Here is a 14,536-nt window from a genome sequence, read left to right on the forward strand (position 1 = left end):
CGTCAAAAAAAGGGGATCAGAAGAGAGCTGAAAATCTCTAATTTTTAGTTATAATTTCCACATGCAATTGTTTTATACAATAAAAATATCTAATGCTGGAACACATGACTGCATGTGAAAGGGGCTGCTTATAGTGGTGAACCCACAGAGATTTATCACCAACTCTGCAGTTCCCTGACCTCTCTGGGGCTTAATATGGATTTTTTTTCTGTCAGAAGATTTACTGATTTCTTTCATTGTCAGCCTTCATGTAGCAGCAATCTTATTTTCAGATCAATGTTTAAAGCAAAAAATCTCCCCAATAATCCTGAAATGACACATGAAGTTAATGACATTATGCATAGTGGAGCATTTTGTTTTTACATTTTCTAGAGAATAGCAAAAAGAGAGCGAATGTTGGATCAGTGCTGATGATAGTTGAGGTTGTAGGCATGGGAAACTATTTGCTAAGAAGTTTGTCTCATGGTAAGAGACTATGATTAGTAAAAATTAGTATAAATATAAATCTAACAAACCATTTTTGATGTGCGTTTCCACCTCTGGCTACATTGTGGCACATTTTGATGCTGCCAGTTAGGCAAACAATTTTCTGACATTGTGCAGCATGCAGCGTGAAAGCTTGTCAGTATATTGGATATGTAAGTGGACTCTCGTGATTTGATATTTTTACATAATATGATTTTTTTGTGTGTACATAGAATATTAATTAGTTCTATGGCACGCCCTTATCAGCATTTTAAAACCACATAAAACAGCAAGCTCTTGTTAACATTCTTTCCTTTCTTAATAATATTGATTATAAAGGAGCTGCTATGGTTACGACCTTTCATTTGCTCTTATGATGTTTAATGCTCATTTCAAACATAGGTAAAGTTTTTTTTCTACTCGTTGGTCCGAGTGACTTCAGTTGGAGAGGATTGCTGATGGTTCCATTGTGCTTGCAGTACTCCCCCCAGTGAAGAACACCATCCGTGGGCGGAGGCTGCTGCTTTTGTGTAGTTTGGCTGGCGGTGCACCTCTTGAGTTTTGTAAGATTGCGTATTGTGCCTCTGCAGCCAGGCTGAAGACACGCTTTTACAATTGTGTCAGGTTTTACTGCTATTTTAAAGATCAGTGCAGAAATTCAGAGATTCTACAGAGGGTGATTTTGCTAAAGTTTGAAAAGATGAGACTTTATGTTTAAAAAAAAAAATCACTTTGCTTCTGCCTTTGACTTTTTCTCCTCATATAGCATTGCTGATGTGGAGGTTTTGTCCGAGTGACAATGGCGATCATTCAGGTGAATACTGCAGTGGGTACCTGTCCCCTAAGCGTCGTATAAATATATGGAGCTGTTGCAAAATCACTGTTGTTGTGCTAAGTGACCAGTGCGATGGGTATAATGGGGCCCTTATATGGTTATCTCATGCATGGATGGAGCTGTGGCTCTGAGCACAGCAGGCCCACCCTCCTGCTCAGTCTGTCTTGGAAATGTTTCCACTTTGGGAGTTCTTTTCAAGCAAGGCTGATCAGAAATTTTTCCGATTGTGAAGAATGGGATGATAAGGATAAAGACGATACAGCAATAATGAAAGGCCAACCTGTTTGTTTGTAAGAAGCTGCATTTTTGGCTAGGCTAATGAATGTTAAAAGACAAGGCTGTTCCATCTATGAAGGGTAAGGTTGATGAGTCAGAATCACAAGCTGGAAGTATTATATCACAGAAATGTTTGTCTTGTAATCAGATAATCAGAATAGTCTCTGCTAAGCTCCTCTTAATGATTCTACACACTCTTACAAACTGGTCTTGTATGTGAGCAGTAACAGTTGGCTAATGAGGCTACAGCAGATTATTTCTCAACGGACCTTTTTTTTGTTTTCCAATGGTGGAAACTTAATTCAGGTGGAAAGGGTACTGGAATGACTCCAGTGTGTACATTAAAGTAATCGTTGTGTTTTGAGACCAAGGTTTGTTTGGGTTTTTTTGTAACTTGTACAACATTAAACTGATTGGGCGGTGCTCACAAGCTCCAGGTTCTGGCTTTAAGGAAGCCAGGCGAAGGGCTAGCAATCAGAAGAAAGCCAGCATTTAGATATGGGGACCTTTAAAAACTGCAGCTAGAACAGCTTGTTTGAGATCAAGGATGACCTCAATATGAATGTTTGTTTTTTTTTTACGTGTGCATCATACAGAGTTACTCTGAAATACTTAAGATGTTTAACTCGTCAGATTTCATATAAGTACTTGACTGTTAGCTCAGACTGAGAGGAGCCCTGTGGAGTTGTAGCCCAAACATTTCTTTCTGGTAATTTTCACTTTTCAGCATGCAGCATTTTGATGTCACACATCAGACAGACCTCAGTCGCCATCGACTACCAGCTGCTTCTTACACACACATGCAAGTTTGTCTTTTGATGTAACTGCACTCACAAGGTTTGCTTTCGTTATCACTCGGAAACAGGTGCCCTGAAGGGAGGAAGTTCCATCGTATAACCTTAACTAACCAGTCAGCATACATTTAGCTAACAAATGCTAATGTTTAAAGGGTACAATCAAAATCCATGTCAGAGAAAAAAACAACTAGTATTTCATTTCAGTGTGACAGTGTTTGCTCAAACTAAAATCGAGGCTCCATTTATCATTTAGGCCCATCTCGGGAGTGCCCTCTGGGTGGATTTTTGGAGCCATATGATTGATAGGAAGCACAAATTTCTCTGATTTCACTCACTTGGAGCCATGTTTTCATCTAGCTGGTGGATGTAGCTTTAATCTTCACTCTCTTCTAAACTCTATTTTTGGTCTGTATTAACTCTGGTGGGAATTATCTCGCTCTCTCGTTGCTTATTGCTGTACCTGTGGTGCTGGGCGGGTAATCAACAGTGCATTTTAAGAACTTTCTCAATGGAAACAGTCGCCTGCTATGAGAATTTTTTTAGTAAGCCTGAGGATCAGACGGCTAAACACTGAATTCCAGATTCAGGTGATAACTCTCTGCAGGCTCATCTCTACCAGAAAGCTGTTTTGCATTTCTTTGTCTGACTTTATCGTGTTTGCATTTACTTGAAAATCGCTTTAACTTAGAAAAGGGTTTCCTGTGCTCATGCCTCTCACCCTCCAACAAAACATATACATATTTTGTCAGAATGAGTGTTTTTGTTTCACTAATGAATATTAGAGGGCAGCAAATGTCAGTTTGTATAGCGGGAGAAAAGGGTCTGACTCACTCGAGGCTATGCTGAGGGTCGCTGAAGTAGGTTTTAGTGATATTGTGAGATGTAGAATTTTCTTTCAGGCTGTGTTTCTCCCTTTTCTTTCTCGTCGTTTTGTTATTCTGTCTCTTCTTGTGCGCTGTCTCTATCTAGCGCTGGTAATGTCTCATCCAATCCCATCTCGTGGCGCTACAGGAACCACAAAGCCAGGAGACTAATCTAATCATTTAGGGCCTGTGCTTGAGTAGTAAATAATTTTCTTGGCATTTCAAAAGATTTTTGAGTAGGTACAAGTGTGTGTGCGTGTGTGTGTGTGTGTGTGTACAAGTATTTCACTTTGCTCTTTCCAGCGTTTTCTCTCCTGAAGACAGCAGCAGCAGCCTTAGACCATTTTTTCTTCTCCTACAGTGACACACTATGGTCTATATTTCATGTCACTCTGACTAAACTGCTCCGCTGTTGAGATGTCCACTTTAAAGCTTGATGCACTCCTTCTGTATGGATTTGGCTGCCATGCCAGCAAAGCACTTTGCCTTGAGAAAGGAATTAAACCCCTGAGGTTTTTCTAAGATAGATTAAATAGGGAGGGGAGCTGAGAACGCTGGGCTCATGGGAGGGGCACTACCCAAATATAGAGAACCTGCCAAATGCCAGTGGGGTGTGGGCGGAGAGGCTGGCCTTTCTGATGTGTGTGTCTGTACGTGTGGGTGGGTGCATGCATGCATTATGAGGATTTTGAGGATGTGTGTAAAACTATAGATGTCTGCTCCTGTATATGTGTGTGTGTCTCTGTGCACACATGTTATGCACATGCAGTGGAGGTAAAGAGCCAGGATACAGCACAGGGCAGGTTTTGACATTGAACAGATGACCTCTGTGAGTGTATAAAAGTAGCATGAAACGCATTGTTGTCAAGCTTCTGAATTTTTTCGATTTGTCGTTTAACTTACTCATCGGTGTCTGCTCAGATGTTTTCTAGTTCAGGGTGAGTGAATCAACAAAGGCAGGTAATGCGCAGAACGCCTTTTGAAGAAGCGTCAGAATGGGAATTGCAAAAATAAAAAAACAAAAATAAAAAAAGACGGAGAGCAGAGTCGAGCGAGAGAACGGGGGTTTTGTTTGCTACGTCTCACATGTTTGGTTACTCAAGCTAATGAGCAGCAATTAGACAGAAGCCAATTAACTCTGGCCATCAGACTGAGACAGAGGGAAATGATAAGAGGAGGAGTGAGGAAGTGAGAGAAGGGAAAAGAGTTTGAAAGGGGGGGGGAGTAAATGACCTGGGAATCACAGCCGCTGTTATCTGCCAAGAACCTTCATGTGTGCGCTTGCATGCAAATGAGTATATGTGCTTGTTTGTGTGTGTACTGATGGGACTGTGTGCTTATGTGTGTTCCAGCAGAGGGAGCTGTGCATGCCCATGTCACTGTAAGTGCTCTACATGACCATCTGGCTCTCACTGTCAGACTGGATGCTGAACCTACAGTTAACTCCCTCGCTGCCAGCATCCACATCGCATCCAGATGACAGAAAAAAGGCCCTTGAACAGATGCTACGTTTGTCCCACTGACGACAGACAGAGGTAAGGACATCTTTGGCCATTTGTTATCGTCCAAACGGAACTACTCAAAGATCTAGGCTGCAGAATCACAAATACAGATGACTGATGACACGCTGATGGAGATGCCGTGTGACTCTGACTCTTCTCTGGCAGCCTGCATGCTGACCAGATTGTGTATCTGCTTCAGGCTGTGGAGAGAAGAAAGCAAATGGTTAATTTCTCTTTCTGACTGCTGATGCAGTGTTCCAGCTGAACCCCTTGGAGAGCCTCTTGCTCTCTCTCTCTTACATACACACACAAACACACATCGTCAAATACACACTTCTAGTGTAGTGTAGTGCTTGCCATCCTTCTGAGTAGCCCGCTGCCCTCTCTTTAATTAGGCTAATTGAAATGCAAGAATAACCATTTTCTTGATTGCTCATTATTTTGGGGCAGTTTAAAATGTAAAGCATGCTTACACATGCGGGAGCAATAAAGAGGCAAGCTTACAGTACCTCTCTCCTTGGACGACCCTCTTGCCTGGCAAGGATGGCCTCTGCAGACCGGGGCTCGGCAGTCTTACCCTCGGCCCTGGTTGGCTCCCCTTCTCACTTTACCCTGCTGTCCTTGCATCGTTGACATTCTGGCTTCTTCCTACCTCTGTCTTTCCAGAGGGAGCATCCCCCTGCCAGTGGCCTTAGTGTTGTTAAGTAAGAGAGTCAAGTGGGATTTTCCAGACATCCTTGAGACAAATTGTAAGAGGCGATTTGTGCTTAAGTGCTCTTGGCAGGTCTACAGGTGGTTTGTCGGCTTTTGCTGTGTTGTTGGCGACTCTGTAAACCCCTGAGCAAGCCCACTCTTGGCCCTTAACTGTGACAGGAGCCTCCCCAGGGCAGCCTGAGCTTATAGAGAACAAGAGGGGGAAGAAAGAGAGAAGATTTTTTTATTTTTTTAATTTTTTTGAGAGAGAGAGAAATACACCTGAGTACATCTGGAGCAAAGAGCCGAGGAGCGAATGCATGTGTGTGACAGCCTGAGAAAATGTTCATATGTTTTGTGTCTTCCTGACAAGGTGGTGAGTCATTCCCTCAACACAAACTCACACACGAATGCACCCACTCAAGCATGCGTATACACACACACACACACACACACACATTCATCTCTTGCCTAGACTGCATGGGGGCAGATCATTAGGCCTGCTCATCATTAGCCCTGCAGAGAGGGGGTTGCAACAGGGTACAGTAATATTCACCTCATGATGTGAATTCAGTCATTTGTCATATGTACACATTATACACATATGGAGTCATTTGCCTTCGAGGAGCAATGCAATTTCCTCATTAACTTCTTGAAATGTAATGAGTCATTGAACCAAGTTCTGTAGCTCTGTTAATTATGGCCCCGTTTCAGCAGCTCTCTCCATGGCAACCTAAAGTTCTGCCTGTCACAACATGAGAGATGAAGGAATAAAGACGTTTTCCCATTATGCTGCTACCCAAGAGTGCATATTTCTCCTCAAGACAGACCTGCAGAATGCTGTGATCTATTAGCTCCCTCTGCTGTTTGATAGGTGAATATCAATTTAATTTAGCAAGGTTTTAGGTTACAATCTTTCATCTCTAACCGCTTATCTAATGGGCAATGGCCAGAGTCCACGGCAGAGAGATAAACTAACAGTAAGTGGTTGTTTTCAGGATTTGTTTTTTTAAAATTAGTTTTTTATTGTTTCAAAAGTGTTTGTTCAAGTTCCATTCTCAGTCATGTGAAAGAAAAAAAAGTTTTCACAGTCAAGTGAAAAACTGACTGCATCTGTTTCCATAGGAATTAAAAGGGTCAGCAGAGCATTCTGGAGCATTCGTGTGTGTGATGAGGTATGTCACAATCATCCCAGATGTGGATGTCCTAAAAAATCCACCCCAAGGTCAGACTGTGGAGTGTAAGATCTCAGAATCTACAGGCCTCAGTTAGCATATTAATTGTTAATGGAAAGGACAGAATTACTATGGTTTCTTCGAAGATTAGTGGGGTTAGGTTAATTGGTGATTGAAAATAGGCCATCAGTGTGACCGTGAGTGCTAGTCTGTCTCTCTTTGATAGCCTTGTGTCAGACGGGCAACCTGCAAAGCTGCACCTGAGCAAACTTCAAGACTTCCATAACAATGAGTGGAAGCACAGCACCACATTTAGTGAAAACCAAACAGGATATTGTCACAAACACTTCATATAAACTTCAAGCATGTTTTGGGCTTGTTTTGAAGCCATAGGAGTTGGGCACTTTGTGTTCATTAAGTCAACAAATAACTCCTCCGCATACCGAAGTCGAGTCAAATGTGAAGCCATCTGTCCAACAGCTTTGCCCAAACTGGGTCACTCAGCAGCAGCAAATCAACAACAGAATGTTTGTAAAAGAAAAGAATCAGGTTAATGCAGGTGCCCAGTCAACGTGCAGACGTAAACCTGATGAAACGAGAGCTGTTCATAAACAAATGCCCACAAACTTCAATGAAATTTTAATGTTGTAAAGACGAGTGAGCCAAAACTCCTTTACCATGATGTGAGAAACTGATGACGTTGTACTTGTCTAAAGGTGGCTCTACAAGCTGCCAAGCTTTTGACAGGACTGCTTAAAGTACTGTGAAAACTTTCTTCTACAGCTGACGGTTTCTTAATTTTGCTTTTACTCTTTAGTCATACTATTAAAATTGTCAAACACAGAAAACCTATGTGAAGACCACTAACTCGAATTCATGTACCAAAACATTCACATGTTTGTTGTGTTCACAAAATTTTACCCCTGAAGGTCAACCAAGGAAATGATACGTGGCTATTAATGCTGAAAACCTAATAAACCCAACTGTAACACCAGTCATCACCCCTAACTGGTCATCTCTTTAGAGTATTTATTTTATTGTTTGATCTGAGAGTCATACAGTAACTATGACTAATATTACCAGAATTCTTTTTTTTAAATAGAAAAGCTGAGGTGTAGGTGTCTCTGAACAGTGAAAACTACTTGTCCCAACATGTCAGGGTGTCAAGGGGTTGTAGTGGTGTACAATACTGCACGTTTTGCTATCGATCCAGTACCAAATGTGTACTGGGCTTGTAATGCCGATACCAATCCTTTTAACTCATAAAGGCAGCTTATGCGTGGGAGAGCAGTGTCTCGTGACTTATGAGATGAATAATCATCAGTTTGCAAATTCTGAACACATTTTATTGACGGCTGTAGTTAGTTAACACAACAACAGCTTTTCATGTACATTGAAACTGGACTTTTGGAGACCTGGAAAAATAAAATAGAAGTGACAGCCAATGCACAAAAGGTTGAGACATTTTTAATAGTTTGTGTTTGAGGTACATTTTTTCAATTCCCCCCTCAAAAATGTAAACACAGTCCATTGGCCTTTATACTGAAACAAAGTATCAATCATTTTGTATTAATATTAATCTGATAACAGCGTTGATACTATCGATATTCGGTTGGTATTGTCATAATGATAACAGGCCTGAATCTGCTGGTTGGTGGTCTGAGGAGTCTTTTCAGCTATCAATATTCCCTCATCAAATCCCTGTATTGTTAAGCCATCAGGCAAATTCGCCCGCAGTGTCTTTTCACCACCTTTTTAGTACGTTTTTGGTGGGTGGAAGTCTTGTATGTTGGGTCTTATGGCTCAGGCCGCATTTTGAATTTTGAGAGCTCAGCGGCATTAAGGCTATTAGCATGCAAATGAGCTGTTTCCACTCATTATTGTTCTGACAAACAAGCGTCTGTTAATGAGTGTGTGTTTACAATGCACCTACAGTCTGAAATGAGCTAGAGCTAATGAATGTAAACGAGCAGAGTTCAGAGTGCAGTTTGGCGAGGGCTACCGGTTTGCTCTGAAACGTGACAGCTGATATGAAAGTCACAAAAGATTTTTTACAGAAAAAGTGAGAAATAGAAGAAGCTGGATACACGGTGTAAACCGCTAAAGTCTATTTCTCTCAGCGTCACGCTTACCTTTCTCTTGTTCTCTTGTAAAACAGCTGAAGCATGAAACAGCTTGCTGCCCTTCAGCATTTCTTCTGACGTGACAGAAAGAGAAACTGAGCCGTGGGTGCAGCTCAAATTTCTGCACCACCAATTACAAGCTTCTGTGTTGTGTCTTAAGTGGTCCACTGGTGAAGCTGCCAAATGAAATATCTTGGGAAGACTCATGGCTTTTACGTTATTTATTTCCTCGCATTGTTGTCTGCATTATTTTTATATTTATCAAAATATGAGCAAGGGTCATCCTCATCATGGAAGCTGCTGCAATCAAAGCAAGATTATCGTGATCGCTCTTTAACAGCGGTGTATTTACTTGTAATAACCATTTTCTTTTGAGACGTTCTGTGGATGGAAGCCAAGACAAATTACAGACTTGCCCATAAGAGGGCTGGCAGAACACTTTACTGCAGGAAACAAGCACTCAGGTCATGCACTGGGTTTGTCATTCCCCATAAATGTACTCTTCTGCTTGTTGGAGGGTGACTCATGACAAAGTGATTTCCCCCACCCCCCCACCCGTGAGTTGACCACTGCCGCTGCCGGTGGCCTTTGTGCCTTGCTAAAGAGTGTTTTTAGGTGTCATAAAAGGTTTATTCATCGGTGAACTTGTTTATGACAGGATGCCTCTGTATTTTTGTAGTGGCCAGCCATCACTCAGTGACCCAAGGAGTCATATGTATGACGCCATTTAAAAAAAAAAAAAAAAATGCTGCTGGCTGAAAAGCGCGCAGGTGTCCTTTAGCATTAGTGCTGCGAAGCACCGGGTTTAGGCACTACTGATAGGAAGCAGTGCACTCTCTCCAGGGGCCGGTGTCAAGGATATGTGGAACAACGTTTAATGTGTGCTGCTCTGCTGTTGGTTCTTTTAGCTAGAACACAGAAGAGGTAATATACAAAGAACTTCTTTGTACTGAAGTGAATTCAAGTGTTAAAAATAATGATAACGCTCCAATGTGGCTGTCTGTGTTCATCATGTCTGCTTTTTTTCATCTTTGATGGACTCTTTTTTTTAATTTTAATTTTAATTTTTAATGCTTCTTCTTCTTCTTCTTCGTGGTGAATTCCAGTGTCCTTCCCTTTAATGTCCAAGCCAACCGATCATCGTTCTATTGATACGTAACATCAGAAGGTTTTTTAATGGGTCTCCCGATCTCAGCTTGTTACATATAGATGCTTGTAAAGAAAGCGCCACACTGGGCAAACTTTATTCTTGAATAAAAAGAACAGAAACCAAGATGCAGTGGGGTGAATTTTTCCATATAAAATTTACTTGGATGATTGAGTGAGGGCCACATTTGCTTTGATTGACAGGTGTCCTTTCATAGGGAGCTGTTAGGCCTCACATTCCTAATTCATGTCAACACCACTGTGTTTGCCCTTTGGAGCATTTTAAATGGACAGTCTGATTTAAATGAAGACTTACCATGTGGCACAGTCCACTTCAGAAGTTTGTGCTTCAGATCTGGTGAATGAAATTCTAAAGTTTTATTTGCCTGTTACCTGTGAGTTGATATGTCCACGTGTGGTCTCTGTTTTCCACCCATGCAGGCAATGGAGACTATGAAGTGCATGGTGTTTTGCTCCCTAGCTATTGCTAGCAACACAAAACAAAAGTGCACTATATTCACGGGGAGGTCCTCGCCAGTGCACTGTGTATGGTTTATTTAGAGAGTCGGAAATACACAGCAGATTTAGTGCAGCTCAGAGGCTTTACAGTTTTACTTTTTATGCATGCTGCTGTCATCTTGTGAAATCCGGGTTTGTCTGGCTAAGTGGGAAGTCTGACTTGAGTGGATGTTCTAGCTGTAAATTCTGACTGGGATCCTGGGATTTCAATTAATATGCAGCATCAGCAGGCCACCCTCGCATTCAAATATGACAACTTCTAGATCCAGAAAAACAACTTGGTGGCAGCCAAAAAGCTAGCATTGAGGTTTCAGAGTGCTGAGTCCAAAACCAATGGGGGTGACATTATGGTGAGTAGGCACATTCAACATCCACCCATCTATCCATATTTTTTTCCACTTATCCAATTTAGGGTCCCAGAGCTGGAACCTGCTCCAGCTGTCATTGGGTGAGAGGTTGGGTGCACCCTGGGCAGGTTTCAAGTTTATTACAAGTTTATTACGGCTCTCACAGAGAGACAGACGCCCACTGATACTCACATTCACACTTAAACACATGATTTAGAATCACCAATTAACCCAAGGTGCTGGGAGACAGTCCACACAGGGGTAACATGCAAACTCCACACAGAAAAGCACCACCCAACAGGTGAATTTGAATCCAGGACGTTCTTGCTGCGAGGACAGTTCTACAGGCAGAAACATGGGTGTGCCATGGGCTCCCCAGTTTCACCCATCATGGCCAAATTGTACATGGAAGAAGTGGAAAAAAGAGGGCTTTGCTATCCTACCCTGGAACACCACCAAGCCATTGGTTCAGATATGTGGATGACACCTGGGTTAAAATCAAATCTCAGGACGTACCACAATTCACGGATCACATTAACTCGGTGGACCGACACATCAGATTCATCAGGGAGGATATTAAAAATGGCAGGTTAGCCTTCTTAGACTGTGAGAGTTCCTTCAGTAATGGGGGACATCTAAAGCTGACGTGTACCGTAAACCTACGCATACGGATCAGTATTTAAAGTTTGACTCTCATCATCCACTGGAGCATAAACTGGGTGTCATCAGGATGTTACAACACAGAACGAATACCATCCCCACTGACACAGTGGCCAGGGAGGCAGAAGAACAGCACATCAAGAAGGCCCTGAGTAAATGTGATTATCCCAGCTGGACTTTTGTCAAAGCTGGGAAGGCGCCAAAAGAAAGCTCCAGCTGATCCAGGAGAGAAGGACAACCGCTGCCTAAGCAAAAACTTGTAGTCATGCCGTATGTGTCAGGAGTATCGGAGCAGTTGAGACGCATTTTTTCTAAACACTGTGGCTTTTAAACCCCAAAACACGCTGGGCCAAAAACTGGTCCACCCCAAGGATCGGGTCCCCCGACACTAACAGAGTAACATAGTGTACGCTGTTAAGTGCAGGAGGATTGCCAGGATTTATACATCGGGGAAACCAAACAACCTCTGGTGAAGCGGATGGCACAACACAGAAGAGTATGGGGATGAACAAAAGTATTTTACCAGCATAATATAATCTGCAGTATGATCATTGCTTTAACAATGTAACAGATAGCTTTAAGATGGCCTTAAGATGTTTATGCATACTGTTATCATATTAACCTTGTATTTCAGATGCAGTTATAATTATTTTATACACATTGCATATCTGTGCTTATTTTGAGTTGATGTTCGGTTCATTAAGGGTCTTAAGCTTCACTGGCGTGACTGTCCAGGTGATACATACTGAGGGAAACTAGAACATAGAAGAAACTGCAATACATGCTTACAAAACACTTATATCAGGTCATTTTTATTATCATTTATAAGTTCATATTTTTGTATTAAGCTTTTAGTAGAGGTTCTTGATTAAAACATTTATTTAGTAGATGACATATACATAGTTTCAGTTCGGTTATTACATATATGAGAGTGGCTTCTGTCTCTCTGTCTGGTGAGAGGTCAGGAGCTAGTCGGCGAGGTGAAGTAGGGTGCAATTGTGGTTAGCGCACACACACACACACACACACACACACACACACACACACACTCAGTTAGAGAGAATCATTTATAGGTGAAAGTTTAATCATGTTTTGCTTGGGGTTGCAAAAAGAGCAGTTTGTCGCAGAACTGCTGCTGATGTGTCAAGATGACAAGCGAGCATCCGGCAGTAACAGGATGTACCTGTCATGAAGATGACGACAACGTTCTTTTTAAACTGTGTTAAAAGTCATTGTGGTTTTGATCTGATCTATGTATAAAATGTATCTGTGACGTTGAAGGGGCGTCATTAAATTTAAGCCCAGGTGATATAAAATATCTGTTTATGCTTTGATTAAGTCGAAGATCAATTGCTGTCTGTGGTGATCTTCCCACGCGTGTATTAAAATCATCGTTTGCCTTCACCCGGCCGGATCAGTGTGGTTATTCTTCAATCACCTCTTGTACCCTTCCTCAATATTGAACCCTTAACATTTTGGAGGCTCGTCCGGTTATTGAGGAGGGAGAGTGAGTTAGAGGTTTGGACGGGGAAATCCAGGGTCCGAGGTGGTCAGACGGGCAGACTTGACCAGTGGTCAAAAGTGAGTGGACGCACGCCGGCGCATCATATCTAAAAAGGTAAGACACTACCTGTTGAATTATTTCCAAAGTGTGTCAAATTGGGCTGTGAAAATTAAGTCTACTCACTGAAATTACTGGTGGATGTCTGTTTTGATTTTGATTTTGATGAAAGTCTCTTGATAGTATTGAGGATATAAATGATTGAATGCGGTTGGACCGCTTAAGGATTTAATACGGTTGGACCGTGTAAAGCAGTTGAAATGCTGAGTGGATTTAGTTTAATAGGTAATTGGTGAAGTGTTTGTGACAGTAAAGTCTCAATTGAATATAAAGCCGGGCTTGGACATCAATAGAATTTTGTGATGCGTGATTTTATGGGGTGTTTTCAAAGTAATTAAAGTTTTTAGGACGGGAGCGGTGCTCCTAGGACTGCACCAAGTTCAGGGGTGGGAACCCCCTCCCTTTTCCAGACGTGGAAAAGGGTCCTCCGGCGTGAGGTTATCCCAGGTGGCACCTGCCAATGACTTGGGACCTTGGTTAGAAATAGCCACTGGTATCTACCAGTTTGTCGCCCGGGACGACGGGGTGCAGTGTTTGGACAGGTAGAAACCAGGTTTCGGGCGTGAAACCTTAACTTAAAACTTCGGGCCAGGACTCTGCAGTCTATTTACACCTACAGGCCAGTGGAGGATTTTTCCATGATGAGGATGTACACATCCTGGACAGGGAGGAACGCTGGTTTGAGTGCGGAGTCAAGGAGGCCATTTACGTGAAAAGGGAAAGACCACCTCTGAATCGAGGAGGGGGCCTAAGGGTACATCTTTCGCCATCTTACAATGCTGTGATTGCAGCCATTCCCCAACACGCTGATCAATGGCCATGAGTACCATTCACAGTGGTTGTTGATCAATGGTCATGAAGATTTGCATAATTATGATGAAGGAACTGACCTCACTCTACCTCATATACTAGCTTTATGCAGAGGTTAGAAAATCATCCTTGCTGCTTGTAAACTATCTGGGTGTATCTTGTTTTGCTGAATTCAGATGTCCAAGTCCATAAAAAATCAGTGACCATAGCATCACAAAACAAGTTATTATGAGATTGTAAGTAATGATTTTCTCTGTGTTGAACTGCTACACCCAATGCTGTGTTCCTCCACCTGCCAAATCCAACTTTAACCTCTGATCACTGTCCTATTTTTCTGCTGCAGAAGGTAAAAGTCGCTCCATAGGCTAATTGAGTTGTTTAAAACCAAACAGCAGACATGCTTAGAAACTCTCTGCTGAACATTTGAGTACATAGAGGCTCTACAGCCTGTTTGTCTCTCCTCACTAGCTTGTGGAAAAGAAAACAAATGCTTGAGTTACATTCATCAAGTGGCTATTAAAATGAATGAATAATGATCTTGGACTGTAGCTGCTGCAAACAAAGTGTTTAGCATCAGATTACCAGTCTGTCAGTGTTCACAGCTTCTTTTTGCTGCGCCCAAATGCCAAATTAAAACAAGATTGGAGCTTTGAAGACTTTCTTCTACTCATGCCTTTTGTTTGCTAATGCAGCTGCTTTTCTGT

The 14,536-nt window shown here is 42.1% G+C and overlaps 1 long non-coding RNA gene across 1 annotated transcript in view; it reads left to right on the forward strand.

The window, feature by feature from the left end:
- Nucleotides 1–1,393: 1,393 nt before the first annotated feature.
- Nucleotides 1,394–14,536, forward strand: part of LOC309705874 — a 41,769-nt gene continuing 28,626 nt past the window's right edge. The window contains exons 1-2 of the long non-coding RNA XR_014276625.1: nucleotides 1,394–1,656; nucleotides 4,589–4,771. This is a non-coding gene — a long non-coding RNA (uncharacterized lncRNA). The remainder of the gene's footprint in view (nucleotides 1,657–4,588; nucleotides 4,772–14,536) is intronic.

This window comes from Aulonocara stuartgranti (assembly GCF_965226115.1).
Source record: "Aulonocara stuartgranti genome assembly, chromosome: 4".
Taxonomy (NCBI): Eukaryota; Metazoa; Chordata; class Actinopteri; order Cichliformes; family Cichlidae; genus Aulonocara; species Aulonocara stuartgranti.